Source organism: Pongo pygmaeus, chromosome 16 (genome assembly GCF_028885625.2).
Source record: "Pongo pygmaeus isolate AG05252 chromosome 16, NHGRI_mPonPyg2-v2.0_pri, whole genome shotgun sequence".
Classification (NCBI taxonomy): domain Eukaryota; kingdom Metazoa; phylum Chordata; class Mammalia; order Primates; family Hominidae; genus Pongo; species Pongo pygmaeus.
In genome coordinates this window covers 92425889-92440876 of record NC_072389.2, presented here as the reverse complement: position 1 = coordinate 92440876, position 14988 = coordinate 92425889, and the positions used below count along the sequence as shown (strand labels likewise).

Below are 14988 nucleotides of genomic sequence, written 5' to 3'. Positions count from 1 at the left end.
AAAGGAACCATGATGGTTGCTACTACAGGAAGAGGCAACATTTGAAGCTGTAAGACGGTGAATGTAAGGATCATTTTGAGGATGGACCATAAAAAAGTGTTATACATGTAAGTTAGAGTTTTTTTGTCTGAAGGCAAAGGTGCGCTGAGACACCTATTTCAAACTCAATGACCTTTTGTTGGAGAAATTCGCTTTAAAAAAAAGTTTCCTAACACTAATCTTTAGTTGGTATTTCACTCATCTGACCCCTTAAAATGTCACCTGCTCTATAGCCTAACTCAGCAACTGCTGCTTCTGATAACAAGTCATTGTCTTCAATCACATAGCTTAGTTCTCTTTTTTGGGCCAGTCTCCATTTCTTTATTCTCCATTTCTACCTTTGGAAGCGACCTTCTTTTCTTCAGGTAGGAAATATTAAAGCTAATATTTTCAAACAGGATAGACAGCATCCCAAAACTGGTCTGCAATGAACTTGCCAGGTGGTGGTTGCTTGCTAGCATATGGCTCATGCTTGAACTTAGCACCGCTTGCCAAATTCAATTTTTAAATTATGTCTTACTTTTAAAAATCTCCTAAAAACACAAGAGGCCAGTTTTCTAAGCCAAATTTGTAAACCAGTTACGCAAAGTGAGAAAGGTACTTGGAAATACATTAGGGAAAGTGTTGAACACCAAATAGACTTATGGAAAAAGAATTCCTAGGTTCCATATTTCTGGTTTCCTTCTGTCCTAGGATCTCTTTAAAGGAAATTCTGGGCCTTTTTTCTCACTTGCCTTCAAAGATGTACTATTTGCAAGGATATGGAAAGGAGAAAACACACAAATACAAAACTATCGTAATATAAATTAGTCAACTCATAATTCTCTTTACATGGCGTCAGACATTTTGTAGTTTTGTGACATGCTTTTTGCAAACTACAGCTCATAAATATGTCCCAAAATAATATGTATAAATATGACGTGTTGGTTAATTGCCAGGATCTATGACAAAAACAATAATATCCTATCAAATGATCTGGTTCTAATTATTTCACGGTGTTGGTGCAGGTGTTTTTTGCCAAAGGGAAGGTGGCCATTACTTATTAGTAAACAAGCATGATATTGGCTGCTGTAAGATGAAAAATGAAAATAATGAAAAATAAGGAAAAACCACTTGATACTCTCAAAAGGGACTTGCTATTTTGAGAAGCCCGGGTTCCAGAATGTATTAAAGCTGCATTTTATACCTGGGTAATTATATGGATATTTTTCGGTTCTTCACTGGAACCTTAATTTTCCGATCTAAACACTGCCAGTTACATGGTAATTAATCTTTAAACTTTTTGATGACTTCAAGTATTATTAAGCAGTAACTTGCAGAACCATTTCATTACAAGGTAATGATTAGTTTTATATGCAATTCCCTAGAACTTTTCGGCTAACAATTTCAAAATGGCTTGTGGAGTCAAATGAAGACGTAAGGGGGGTTTCTTTTTTTTGTCCAAAGTCAACAAAAAAATAGAAGTGAAATTCAAATTACTTATTCAATTTCTCCAACTTCCTGGAGATGCAGGAATCCTTAGAGCAAGATTTTACATAATTCCATCACAATATCAGATGCCATTTTTAAAATAAGATGAGCTACTCTGAAAATGAGTGAGAAGGAGTGTTAAGAAATAAATGTGGAATAGCCATGCATTAATTATTCCCATGTAAAGAAGAGAATGTTACCTCTTGGCACTTGCTTAGTCTGGATTCATCTCTTAACACCCACCCTATTCGCCCACACCTTGTAAGGGCAATTTCTGTGTGCTCATGCATTTTTCAAGAAATCAAAGATAGATTTATTTAATGTTAAGAAAAAAACTGCCTGAAGATTTCTGCCCACAACAAGTGGCCCTAGAAAATTACAATTGCATTCAGATACAAACAAAAGGAACCAGAGAGAACTGTCATACTAGATAGGACTTTGAATCTGGAGTCTGATTCCTACCTAGACACTGAGTGCTAATAAAATGCCTTGGTATTGAAGAAGGATATTCCCAAAAAGAATACTCACCTCAGGCAAATACATTTATTATTTTAACTTTCCTCAGAATGCCAAATGAAGACTGCCCAAGCAAATCAGCTTCTTCCCCAAATCTTCAAGTCAAAGTCTCCTCATTCAGGAAGCTTCATCACTTCCAACAATAATAATCAAAAACAGACAAACAACAACAACAAAAACTCCACCACCAACAACTGAAGATTTTGTCTCCCGACTGTGGTTTCTTCAGGCTCTCTAAAAATATGGGACTCTGGGCTCCTCAACCTAGCAGATCTAGTTGCCAGTCCTGGATATCCAGACGTACTACACAGCATGTATGTGGTATTAACAGGACAAGTTACTAAGTTTGTCTTCCTTCCAGTTTCCAAGAGGAAAGTGGAAATAAATAATATTTATCAAACATAGTTGTTAAAAAACAACTAAATAAATTATGCCAGGTAAAGTGTCTAGTTCATTGCTATTATAGAGTAGTGGCTCATTCAATGGGTTACTAACCAATCTTAGTAACAAAGGAAAGCAGAGTCTTCTCAATTCAAATTTCTAAGAATGTCCAGGGATTGAGGGTACCCTTAACATAAAGAGACTGTTTTAATAATCCCATGTAATTTGTTTACATAATCCTTAAGATGCAGACATTATAGATTGATTCACCCAACCCTATCCCAACACCCTTGTAGTGTGTGTCCCAGCTCACTTAATGCTAGAGAGTTAAAGTCTAAATTTCCCAGATTCCTTGGCCGTCAGAATTCCACAGGTAATCTGACTGTTACCAAGCCAACTCTGTCACTCGAGATTTTGAAGGCAAAGATAAATGTGGTGGAATTGGTTGTTTTTGTTGTTTTGTTCTGTTTTCCTGTAGATATTGAAACTGAATTTCTGTTCTATGGTCTGCAGTCTAATGGATACCAAGGGACTGCAGTGACAGCCTCAGGATTTCAATTGGAACATCTGTACCAGGTGGTCGGCCATTTCTCCTGGCTGCATTGCTTACAGCTGGGCAGGACCCAAGCTTTAGCTGCATGAACCTCCAAGACATTCTGTAACTAATTGCCCTTAATAAATTTCTTTCTGCTTAAACTAAAACCCTGACAAATACATTAGCAGAATACCATTTGACAAAAAGGTCATATCCAAAAAAAGAAGTAATTTTACCTCATATCAAACTTCTGATCTTATCCTAAGTCCTCCACCTCCACGGGCTTCCTTCCCTTTGCGGGTTATTCCAAGTCCTTCCCTCTCCATTTTGCTGATGGATCACCTCCCCACCACCCCTGCCCCATGCTTTAAATATGTTACAAAACTCTTAACTTGAAGGTCCTTGCCTCTTGAAATGCATTTGTACCTTTTTTTCCTGTAGTAACTCTGTCATTCTTCCATAGAAATATTTAAGCAGGGCCTCTTTGTCCTGACCTATCTCAACTGTGATCACTCAGTAATCTGAGATGTTTGAGCCAAATGGAGAGATCAATAGGGAGAGAGCTATCTGCAATTAGCAATTGCCTTGTGCATTTTTTATTTCTCAGAGTGAGCAGGTTGAGATGCCTGCAGGATAAGTTCTGGCATGAGGAACACAAACCAGGAAAGGGAAAGAAGAGGGGGTTCTGCTCCTTTTTTGAAAAGAGCATGGTTTTCCATTCTATTCTTAGAGCATGAAGACACGGACTCCTGTGGGTCACTTGTCACTGGGATGTAAAGAGGAATCTGTCATGCTGGAACAGCCCAGGGATAGTGAGCTCCAGTGTGCATGCCCACAAAATGTCAGTTTAACTGAGGTCTTCATGATGTGGGCATGCAGTCCTTTGAGAATTATATATAAAATATCACGGAGTGAATACTACTATGTGCCTGACACTGGGCAAGGTGCTACAAATATCCCATCCAATTTAATCTTCAGAGATCCTGCAAGGTCAGAATTCTAATGGGCACTTCACAGACGAGGAAACTCAGAGTAGTTAAGTGACTTTTCTGAGTGCACAGCCAGATAGTTGTTAAAATTTGAACTCAGGTTTGTCTAATGTTCAGAGTCCATGTTCTGTGCAAGTGCACCACCTCTTGGAGTCAGCACAGCTACCTCAGCCCTGGACAGTTTATTCTGGTTGATTCTGAGAAATAAACTTTGTAGCGAGAAAGACTTAGAAAGCCCTTTCTTCCTAATTCATAAAACAGGGCTTGAAAACATTTTTATATAAAGAGCCAGACAGTATCGCTTTGTGGACTAAACAGTCTCTGATCCAAATAGTCAATTCTGCCTTGTAGAGCAAAAGCAGCTACAGACGATATGTAAATAGATGGGTGTAGCTATGTTCTAATAATGTTTTATTTACAAAAGCAAGTGGAGGACTGGATTTCATCCTGTGCCATCGTTTGCTGACTATTGCTCCAAAACCAAACAAAGCCATTTCAGAGTGCATGGGCTTCTAACTGGTATGAGCCAGAATGACTGTAGAACTCCAAAGCCATAGCTAAATCTTGGGCCATTATTAAAGATTCTTGTCATGTCCTGGGTGTGACTTACATTTGGTCAGAGGTATTTTGGACTGTGGCATCCAAGAAGCAAGCAATACAGTTTTTATCTTTGACCCTTGCACTTGCTTGATGCCAAAGAATAGATTGAGACCAACTACTTCAGGTTTCAGAGAGTTTACTTGTGTCCTTTGAGGCTTAGGGACAATCCTTTATGACAGAAATGAAAGGACAGAGTGTATTATGTTCAAAGCCCAATAACGCTTACTTTTCTGACAGAACAAATGTCTACTCATCCAACTCATCTCTTTACTTTTCCCAGTGTGAGGTGGAACAAATGTGGTCTTTGCATGAGAAAGAATGAGAAGAGAATGCTGGTACCAACAGTTAATTTTTTATGTGACCTTGAGAAAAGCATTCATTCATCTGGGCCCAAGTTTATGCATTTTAACTTGGTGATAATTGTACCAATGGGTGCCTCATAGAGTTGGTGTAAACTTTTAGTTGGTTGACTCATGGAAGAAGACTGCTGCATAGTCTTGAGTACCTCATGTACACGTGTTGGGTTCCTAACACAGTGAAACTGAGGTGCTATGTGTCCAGGAAGGCAATCTGGTGCTTTCTTATTGTGTGCCTTCTGGGCTATAAGATCAAGCAGAAACCGGCCAGGCAGGATGGCTCACGCCTGTAATCCCAGCACTTTGTGGGGCTGGGGTGGGTGGATCACCTGAGGTCGGGAGTTTAAGACCAGCCTGGCCAACATGGTGAAACTCCGTCTCTACTAAAAAGAATACAAAAAATTAGCTGGGTGTGGTGGCGGGCACCTGTATTCCCAGCTACTTGGGAGGCTGGGGCAGGAGAATTGCTTGAACCCAGGAGGTGGAGGTTGCAATGAACTGAGATCGCGCCATTGCCCTCCAGCCTGGGTGACAAGAGCGACATTCTGTCTCAAAAAAAAAAAAAAAAAAATCAAGCAGAAAGCAAGGTGTTTACTAGTCAAATGCCTGTGCTGAGGGGCTGGATGAGGAAGGGCAGTGCCGCTTAGATAGGAGAGTTGAACTCCTGAACATCACATTGAATCTAAGTCTCAAACAAGCAATTGCAGAGTTATGCTCCCCATCCCAGGTAATGGGACCCTCAGGGAATGCTCCCAATGACATTATTTCAAGGATGAGCATTTCTGAGTGTTCCACAAAACTCCAGTCCTCCTCTTCATTCCCAGAAGGCTTTATAAAAGATTGGCTGTCAGATATCACAACAGGGCTCCACCAATCAGCCTCTGTCCAGGCAATGATTTGTCTATCCCCATGTCTCCCTTTCACAATGCAGGGATCCAAGCAAGAGCAGATAGTCAATGGAAATTGACGATCTGGCAATTAAAGCTGAGGATTCCAATTGCAGCTGAAGTGCCAGGGCTGGGCCTTGTAGCCCTCAGAGCCATGGAGACTAAGTTTCAAATATTGATAGCCACTTTTTTCAGCTGACCTTTAGCGGATGGCCCTGAGCCTGAAGCTGTTTAATTGATTATCCCCCAGGGTGCTGGGTCTATTATTTTCCCCCTTTGGCAATTTTCTTGCTTTTGACAGGTGCCGGTCCCCCCAGGTGGCCTTCTAATTAGGAACTTTCTGTGATGTGATGACACAGTCCATTGTGTCCACTTTGGAACTTTCTCAACATAACTAGAAAAAATATAAAACTAGCAGTTCCATTGCTTGTATACAACACTGTGCTTAGGACTGAAAGACTAATGTTACTTTCATCCAGCGACCTAAGAAATAAGCAAAATACTTTTGCCATATGGATAGTCATGAGGTATATATCTAAGGGCTGTCCAGTTTCAGAATATCACTGAACATGGGTTGGGGAAAAGTACACTGATGTAGAAGCAGTAAACATGAGACCCTGCATGTTTTTTTTGTTTCATTAAAGTAAAATTCACATATTATAAAGTTCTCCATTTTAATCATTGTAAAGTACTGTGTACAATTCAGTCGCTTTTATTGCACTCACAATGCTTTGCAATTATCCGCCACTATCTAATTCTAGAACATCATTACTCTAAGGAGAAATCCGGTACCCATTAAGCAATCACTCCCCATTGCCTCTTTCAGCTAGCCCCTGGCAATCACTAATCTGCTTTCTGTCTCTGTGGATTTGCCTATTTTGGCCATTCTATAAAAATAGAATTATCTTATATGTGGCCTTTTGTGATTGGCTTCTTTCACTTAGCATAATGGTTTCGAGGTTCACCCATGTTGTAGCCTATATCAGTACTTCATTCCTTTATGTGACTGAATAATATTCTGTTGTATAGACACACCAATTTTTATTTATCCATTCATCAGTTGATAGATATTTCAGATGTTTTCACTGCTTGGCTATTGCAAATAGTACTGTTATGAATATTCCTGTACAAGTTTTGTTTGAACATATGTTTTCTATTCCTTGGGTACATTTCTAGGAGTGGAATTGCTGTGTCATGTGGTAATTTTATGTTTAACTGTTTGAGGAACTGCCAAACTTCTTTCCAAAGTGGATACACCATTTTACATTTGCACCACCAATGTATTAAGTTTCCAGTTTCTCTGTAGCCTCACCAATGCTGGTTACTTTCCATATTTTGTATTATGGTTGTCTTAATGTGCATTCAATGGTATCTCACTGTTGTTTTAATTTGCATTTCTCTAATGACCAGTGAGGGTGAACATCTTTTCATATACTTGTTGACCATTTGTATATCTTCTTTGGAAAAAGTCTACTCAAGATTTTCGTAATTTTTAATTGGGTTGTTTGTCTTTTTGTTGTTGAATTGTATATTCTGGATACTAGACCATTATCAGATGTATGATTTGCAAATATTTTCTTCCATTTGTGGGTTGTCTTTTTACTTTCTTGATAGTTTCCTTTGATAAACAAAAGTTTTTAATTTTGATAAAGTCCAAGTTATCTGTTTTCTTTGTCACTTGTGCTTCTGCTATCATATTTTAAAAACAAATTGTGAAATCTAATGTCATGCAGATTTTTGCCTGTTTTCTTCTAAGAGATATATAGTTTTCGCTCTTAGGTCTATGATTCATTTTGTCTTAATTTTTGTAAATGGTGTGAGGTAGGGTCCAAATTCATTCTTTTGCAAGTTGTCTTGAACCATTTGTTGAAGACTATTCTTTCCCTACTAAATGATCTTGGAACTCTTGTCCAAAAGCAATTGACCGTAGATGTATGTGCTTATATCTGGATTATCAATTCTATTTCACTGGTTCATATGTCTAGACTTATGCCAGTCTTACCTAAATATTCTTTTGGTCAACTTAATCCATTCTTTGAGCATCAGATTTCTCATATCTAAAGTATGTGTATTGGGAGGAAGGAGGCAGATGGACGAATGATAGTCTATGGTGTTTTTCTAACTCCCATAATAAATGTTTTATCATGAAAATTTTTATTATCATTTTTAAAAAGAATGGGAAATTCTATAGGCTCCTTTCTGTACCTTGAGGATGGCGTTAAATTTAAAAATATTAACTATGGTTACCGTCTAATTTTTTTAAGTTATCAAGAGGCACAAAAGTTCAAATACCTATGTAGTTCTAAAATATGTATAGAATGGGACTGACTTGACAATGGAAGAGGCAAATATCTATATTTTTATTGATAATATTACGGGGAATCATGGAAATATAGCTTTGACTTCTCTAACCTTTTGTCATAATTTCTGGATATTGTTAATTGTTTTCTCTTTTCTCTTTTATTTTAAAAAAAATAGAGATGGGGTTTTGCCATGTTGTCCAGGCTGGTCCTGAGCTCCTGGGATCAAGCAATCCTCCCATCTCGGCCTCCCAAAGTGCTGGAATTACAGGAATGAGCCACCACACCCTGCCAATATTGTTGAGTTTTAAAAGAATTATTTTAAAGGTGCAGGCCAGGTAGAGCTAGATCTGGATGGATGGGTAATGATTTCAAAGTCTATTTAACCACTTTATTCTTTCCAACAAATTTCTTCATAATATGAACCCACATTATTCACATAACTCATATGAAACTCCCAATAAAAATCTTACAGGCCACTCTCAATAACTTCCACGCTGAACAGACCATGTTCATTCCTTGCTTGACATCTTCGTTGCCTAGTATTTGGAATGACACTTTCCAAATACTAGACAATGAACAGGTTATATCAGAATTACTGGAGTATTCCTTGCTAATAAACAAATTATTCTAGAATCTACCCAGATTAATCAAATTAGAACATGAAAGGAAGAAGGGGACTAGAGAAGAAAGGCACTGAACAAACACCCCACGGAATTCTGATGCAGAGCAAAAGTAAAGTACTCTGTTCTAACGCTTAAGGGACAGCTCTACATAGTATATGGTATTGAAAGTTAGGACAAACCTACTTCAGAATAGGTGTGGGCACTGGAGTTAGATATAGAATCATACAATGTTAAACTTATAAAATCAAATATATGTTGAGGCAAGGAATTGTGTTAGAAACTATATAAAACAGGCTGGTGCAGTGGCTCATGCCTGTAATCCCAGCACATTGGGAGGCCGAAGCAGGCAGATCACTTGAGGCCAGGAGTTCAAGACCAGCCTGGCCAACATGGCAAAACCCTGTCTCTACTACCAATAAAAAATTAGTCAGGTATGGTGGCACACACCTTTAATCCCAGCTACTCGGGAGGCTAAGGCATGAGAATTGCTTGAACCTAGGAAGTGGGGGTTGTGGTGAGCCAAGATTACACCACTGCACTCCAGCCTGGATGACAGAGCAAGACTCTGTCTCAAAATATATATATATATATAAAAAACAAGAAAAGATGAGTTCAGAATTCAGCTGATACTATTGCAAAGATCATAGGAAAAGATTCAATGACTGCTGTTTGGATTAAAGATTTAGGTACCCAAGAAATTGAGGTATCCAAGAGAATTTCAATGACATTAGCTTGTAGAAAAGCAATGTGAAGGTAGGCAACATTTCTGTGTCTGAGTTCCAGCTGACTTTACTTCCCTAAGGAATACTGAGTTTGAAAAAGACTGAGGCCATTGTGGCCAGCTTTCCTGCCTAAGGATACAGGTGGGCATTTACTGAGCACCTGCTATGGGTGAGGTGAATTACTTGTTTTAATTCTGAAATGATCATGCAAACTAAAGTGCATCCATAACAGGCAAAAGTGAAAACTCATGGAGTATGAATACTTATTCAAAGTCACACAAATAATAAATGGAAGTACTGAGATTCATATATAATACTATCCACATTTGGTATATACTACTCAGAAAGTTTAGCCTAAGCCTTATTGGGAAACTTATCTTCAGACCTAAGTAGTTTACTAAAGTGACCAGGTCATTCAATCCAATGGTAACTAACTGGGAGGATTCATCCACTGTGGCAAATCATTTTAGGTTCATGTGTTTTCCAGATTAAGGATGTGATCTCAGTCTAAAGACTGGATTTTCATATCTTTCCAAATATTATCCATCTTCCAACACTACCTCTTACTTGTTGATCATCTGACAGTTCTGAAAATTCTGACAAAGATTGATCTTTCCCCTTTCTGTCATCTGCTACATGGATTATTTTGGTTATTTTGTCTGTATATTTTACAACTTATTATTATTCTTGTTTTAGTGTTTGGGACTGATTACAACTTCTTTCATGCAACTGCTTCTTGGTGGTTACAGAAGCCATACAGTGTGTTCCAGGAGCTGCTACCACATGGAACTGTTATACATTTTCTAAATGCTTGTTGAATTAAATTGAAAGTATAGTGAATCTCTATGACAGGGGGGACTTTTAGGCACACAAGATGAAGAGAGAGCAGTCCTGAGAGTAAGCTGCTAAATTCCTAGATTCCATTACATGTTTCATGCTGCTACCCTATTAGTATTCCAATGGAAATCATTTCCCATAAAATGCATTAAAAAACCATAGGAACCCTAAACTAAGAGACCAAATGGTCATCATCTATATCTCAGTATTCCAGAAAAGAGGTTCAAATAGCAAGTTTGCCACAGGGCACTAGCTTGCAGGTCCTACAGTGATGCCCACACCAAGCTCTGAGGAAGCTCAAACACCTATTAAGATAGGGGTGTGTGAGAGGGGGGAGAGAAAGTTTTTTTTAAAAAAGATACAGGACTGTGGTGGGTGTGTGTGCGTGCGTGCATGCATGTGTGTGTGTGTTTGAAGGACAAAAATATACCCATGGCTTCCTTTCTATTCAGCTGGTGAAGTTAATATGCCACACAAGTTCCTTCCCTCAGGTTGATAATGTTACCCAAATGCCTTGATGAAATAACATCTAGAATGTCTTTCTTCTGGAGAAACACAATACTTTCCTCACCTGAAGTTTCTTTCTGTGGGCTTTGTGATTAGAAAATGATTGCCAAGTGCAAAATGCAGCTCTGTGCACTTTCTTCAGAAAGTTTTTCAGATCCTGGGATGAGAAATAAGTAATGAGAATGCATCATCATGTTACAAATAACAACAAAAACACACTTATAATACAGCTGAACTTTAAGAAATCAGATAAGAGAAAGCAAAAGTAGTGGAAATCAAGGATGACAGTGAATATGTTACTGAGGGTGGAGTTTCCTAGTCTCCTGGTGACTATTTCCATCACGAGAAACAATTCAAATAATTGGAGTCACCTAAGTCAAACTGAGAGTGATACACATAAATTTGACAAGACTTACCAGGGCTAGCCCCAGGGAAAGGTGAGGTATCTTATGCTCCCTATCATCAGAAGCACTCACTTGGTCAAGTGAATATTCCCCTACTCTTTCAAAAACATAGGAGGTCTCTAAGTATCAGAAAGACTGCTAAAACTTACATGTGTTTCAAACCACTCTCTGGAGTGAGTGAAGATTGAGAGCCACTGAAATGGGCACTGTGGCAATCCAGGTTGGCAGGGGCTGGATTGCAGTTTTACTTAGACCTGGATCATTGGCCAGGAGGTATAATTTAAAGGCTCATTACTCACCTCCCGCTTAGCTTTCCAAGAGGGTGGAATCAAGTCCATTTGTATTCAGCTGTTTGTCCCCCTCAATGGGATCATCTATAAACTCACATGAAATTTCCAGCAAAGAAAAATTTAAACAACCTGGCAGCAACTACCAAAGCCAAAGTACAAGCCACGGTGATGGGAATTTGGCTGAAACTTGTCTCAGATGATCTCTATCCCACCCTCTTAACTCCAGTTGATAATCCAAGTCTGCATTTTGCTACTTCCCTGGGGGAAAACATATTCCATTGTTGCATGATGTGATATTCCTTGCCTAACAATGGAGCCTATGGAAGAGTTGGGACTTCAGATTAGGAGCACAGGTATACAGGCAATTGGGATGAGCCCAGACATCATGAAACACTGCAGGCAGTGGCTTGTAGGACCTTATTTCTGACTCTGTAATTAGATACAGTAATGGATTTAGATGCAGAAGCTTTGACCTTGCACATGTTATTTCCTCTAGCTAGAAGGTTCTTTAGCTTATTCTCCATCTTTGCAGATTTTGAAGTGTGATCTACTCTGCAAAGCTTGCCTTTAACCTGAAACCCTACTGCCTGCCAGCAGATCCCATTACTGCTTTTTCTATGATTTGTGCTTCTCTGTGAATGCCAGACTTATGCCTGCCTTGGAGCCTTGCACTTTGCACTTGCTTTTTTTTGGTCTGTGATATTCTCCTTCTGAATTTCATATGTCTGATTCTTTCTCATCACATATAGCTCACTCAGATGTTTGTACCTTAGAGAGGACTTTGACCGTGCTGGATGCAGATCCATTCCTCAACACTTTTCATGACATCATCCTTATAAAACTGTTCAGCATAACATTTGTCACTGTCTGAATTATGTTACTTATAAACATATTTAATGATCACTAATAAATGACAGTGATTTTGTATGTTTATTTACTAATTGCTTATGACCATCTCTCATCTTTAAAATATATGCTCCACCCATAGTAGATGTTCTATAAGTATTTTACAAATGAAGAAATCAATGGCTCCAATATTGTCCCATACTTAGTGCTATTAAAACTTTTACCACATATTCTTGCAATGACTTCATTAGAGATGAGTCTTTTAACAATCCTGAAATCTCTTGAAAGTCAAGTTCTGTGTCATCTTCATGTGTATAACACTAGCAACTTGGTACACAGCCTGGCGTATAGTATGTGTTTACTAAGAATTTGCTAAATAAAATAACAACCAGGCTATGTATTCTTTATTTTATTCATATTTTGTTCTGTGGCAATAGGTCTGCTCAAGCTCACAAGCAAGAGGACCAAAGAAAGCATCTAAGTCCTTCCAAGGGCTTGGCCTCAGTGGGCACTGTGCAGAGCCACTGCCTCAGACTCCATCAACTTCTAGATCCTGTTCTTTTCTCTCTGGCCTTAGCAACTGGCCAGCATCTCCCATTTCCTCATCCTTCTACTTTATAAAAAGTTGATGCACATTTCTTTGTTCCCTTACTTGACTTTCTTATGTTCAAGAAGGTGGCTTTCAAAAAGATGCACCACAGTTTAATGGAACTTATTTTCAACGCAATTAAATAGCAATAATTAGTGTTCAAAATATATAGACTCTTTGAAATCAACATATAAAAAATTAAAAATTCAAAGAAGAAAAAAATAGATATAAACATTGATAAAACATTCTTGGAAGAAGAAATCTAAGTGACCACAACCTCAGTAGTAATTGAGAAAAATGCAAATTATCCATATGACCCAGCAATCCCTCTGCTGGACATATCCCCAAAAGACATGTAATAAGAACCTCAAAAGTATATCTGTGCTGTCATGTTCATTGCAGGACTATTCATATTAGGCAAAATACGGAAACAACCAAAGTGTCCACATACATATGTATACAAAGGAATATTATCCAGCATTAAAAAAGAAGATCCTGACATTTATGAATGAATCTGGAAGACAATATGCTAAGGCAAGAAAGCTAGACCCAGATAAAAATATTGCATGATTTCACTCATATGTGGAGTCTAAAGAAAAAGTTGAATACATGGAAACAGAGAGTAGAACAGCGATTACTGGGGTAGGGGAGGGGAGGAAAATGAGGGGATATAGATTTAAGGGTACAAATTTGCAGTTACATAGAATGAATAAGTCTAGAGTATGTAGGATAAGTCTAGAGATCTAATGTACAGCATGAAGACTACAGTTAATAATACTGTATTGCATACTGAAAATTTGTTACTAGATTTTAGGTGCTCTCACCACACATATACACATAAAAATGGGTAACTATGGAAGGTTATGGATATGTTAGTTTGCTTGACTGTAGTAATCATTTCAGTATATATATATAAACATTATGTTGTACACTTAAATATATACAATCAAATTCATTTAAAGACCATCAAAGAATACCCATTAAATATTTGATTAGTACAAAAGAATCAGTAATAACCCTTCAAACAACATCAATTAGGCAAACAACACCAAGTGCTGACAAAATGTGGAGCATTAAGAAATCTCATGCACTGTTGGTAGGAGTGTAAATTGGTACCATCAGTTGCAGACCAATTTGGCAATATCCAGAAGATGAACATACCTTTTGGCTGGACACTCTCCATACTGGCAAAAGAGTAGTACAAGGGTACAAGGAGATATGTGTGAGAATGTTAAATGTAGCACAGTGTTTAATAACACATGCATAAATTCTAGTGTTTCTAATCTAACACAACAAAATTAAAGGTCTAGATCAACATGTAGCAACATGCATATGTCTCAAGAACACACGCTGAAATAAGAAAGAAGGATTCATAAAGCATGACAACAATTACATGAAAGTTGAGATGTATCAACAAATGATAGAGAGATGGTCCTTAAAAGGGTAAAAGCTAAATTTAGAATAATGGTTATTTTAGGTTGCAAAGAGGAAGATGGATTCTGACATGGGTGTGGAGAGGATAACCATTTTATTTGTGATATTTTAGTGTTTAAGCTTGTTAGTTAAGTATATATGGTATATATGTGTCTATTATATTTTTATGTATTTTAATACATAAATATGCCCTAAATATTTCATTAAAATTAATTGTACCCAATATCCTTTGTATGTATTGATGACTGCACAAGCCATATCCTGCCACACTCTTTCTACAACCCAGAGCCCCTGGCAGTCATGAGCTTTCAGAGCCAAGGCTTTGACACAAGTGTTAGTCCCGAAAGAATCAGTAATAATTTAAAAATATATATATCCAGAAAATCTTTCAGAAAAAATCCAGAAAACCAAAAAGTCTCTGAAAAGAAGCCAAATCCCTTCACAACTATTTACCCAGTAGGTGTTTGTACACAAACTACCTGATACACTCCTATATCCTATGTCACCAGCACTAACCTAGAACACTAAAATCACTTCCCATCTCCAGTCATAGTTTCTGCCTCTGATGTAGTCCCAGCTCTCCTGCTTGAGTTTCTGTAACTAGACACTAGCTCTTACCCTCTGTACCCGACTAGAAAGAGCTCTCTGACTACTCAGTTG

At 38.0% G+C, this 14988-nt stretch overlaps 1 protein-coding gene across 1 annotated transcript in view; it reads right to left on the bottom strand.

Annotated features, from left to right (window-relative positions):
- Positions 1-14988, bottom strand: part of AGBL1 (AGBL carboxypeptidase 1) — a 912082-nt gene that overhangs the window by 109533 nt on the left and 787561 nt on the right. The gene's annotated exons all lie outside the window — the stretch shown is intronic.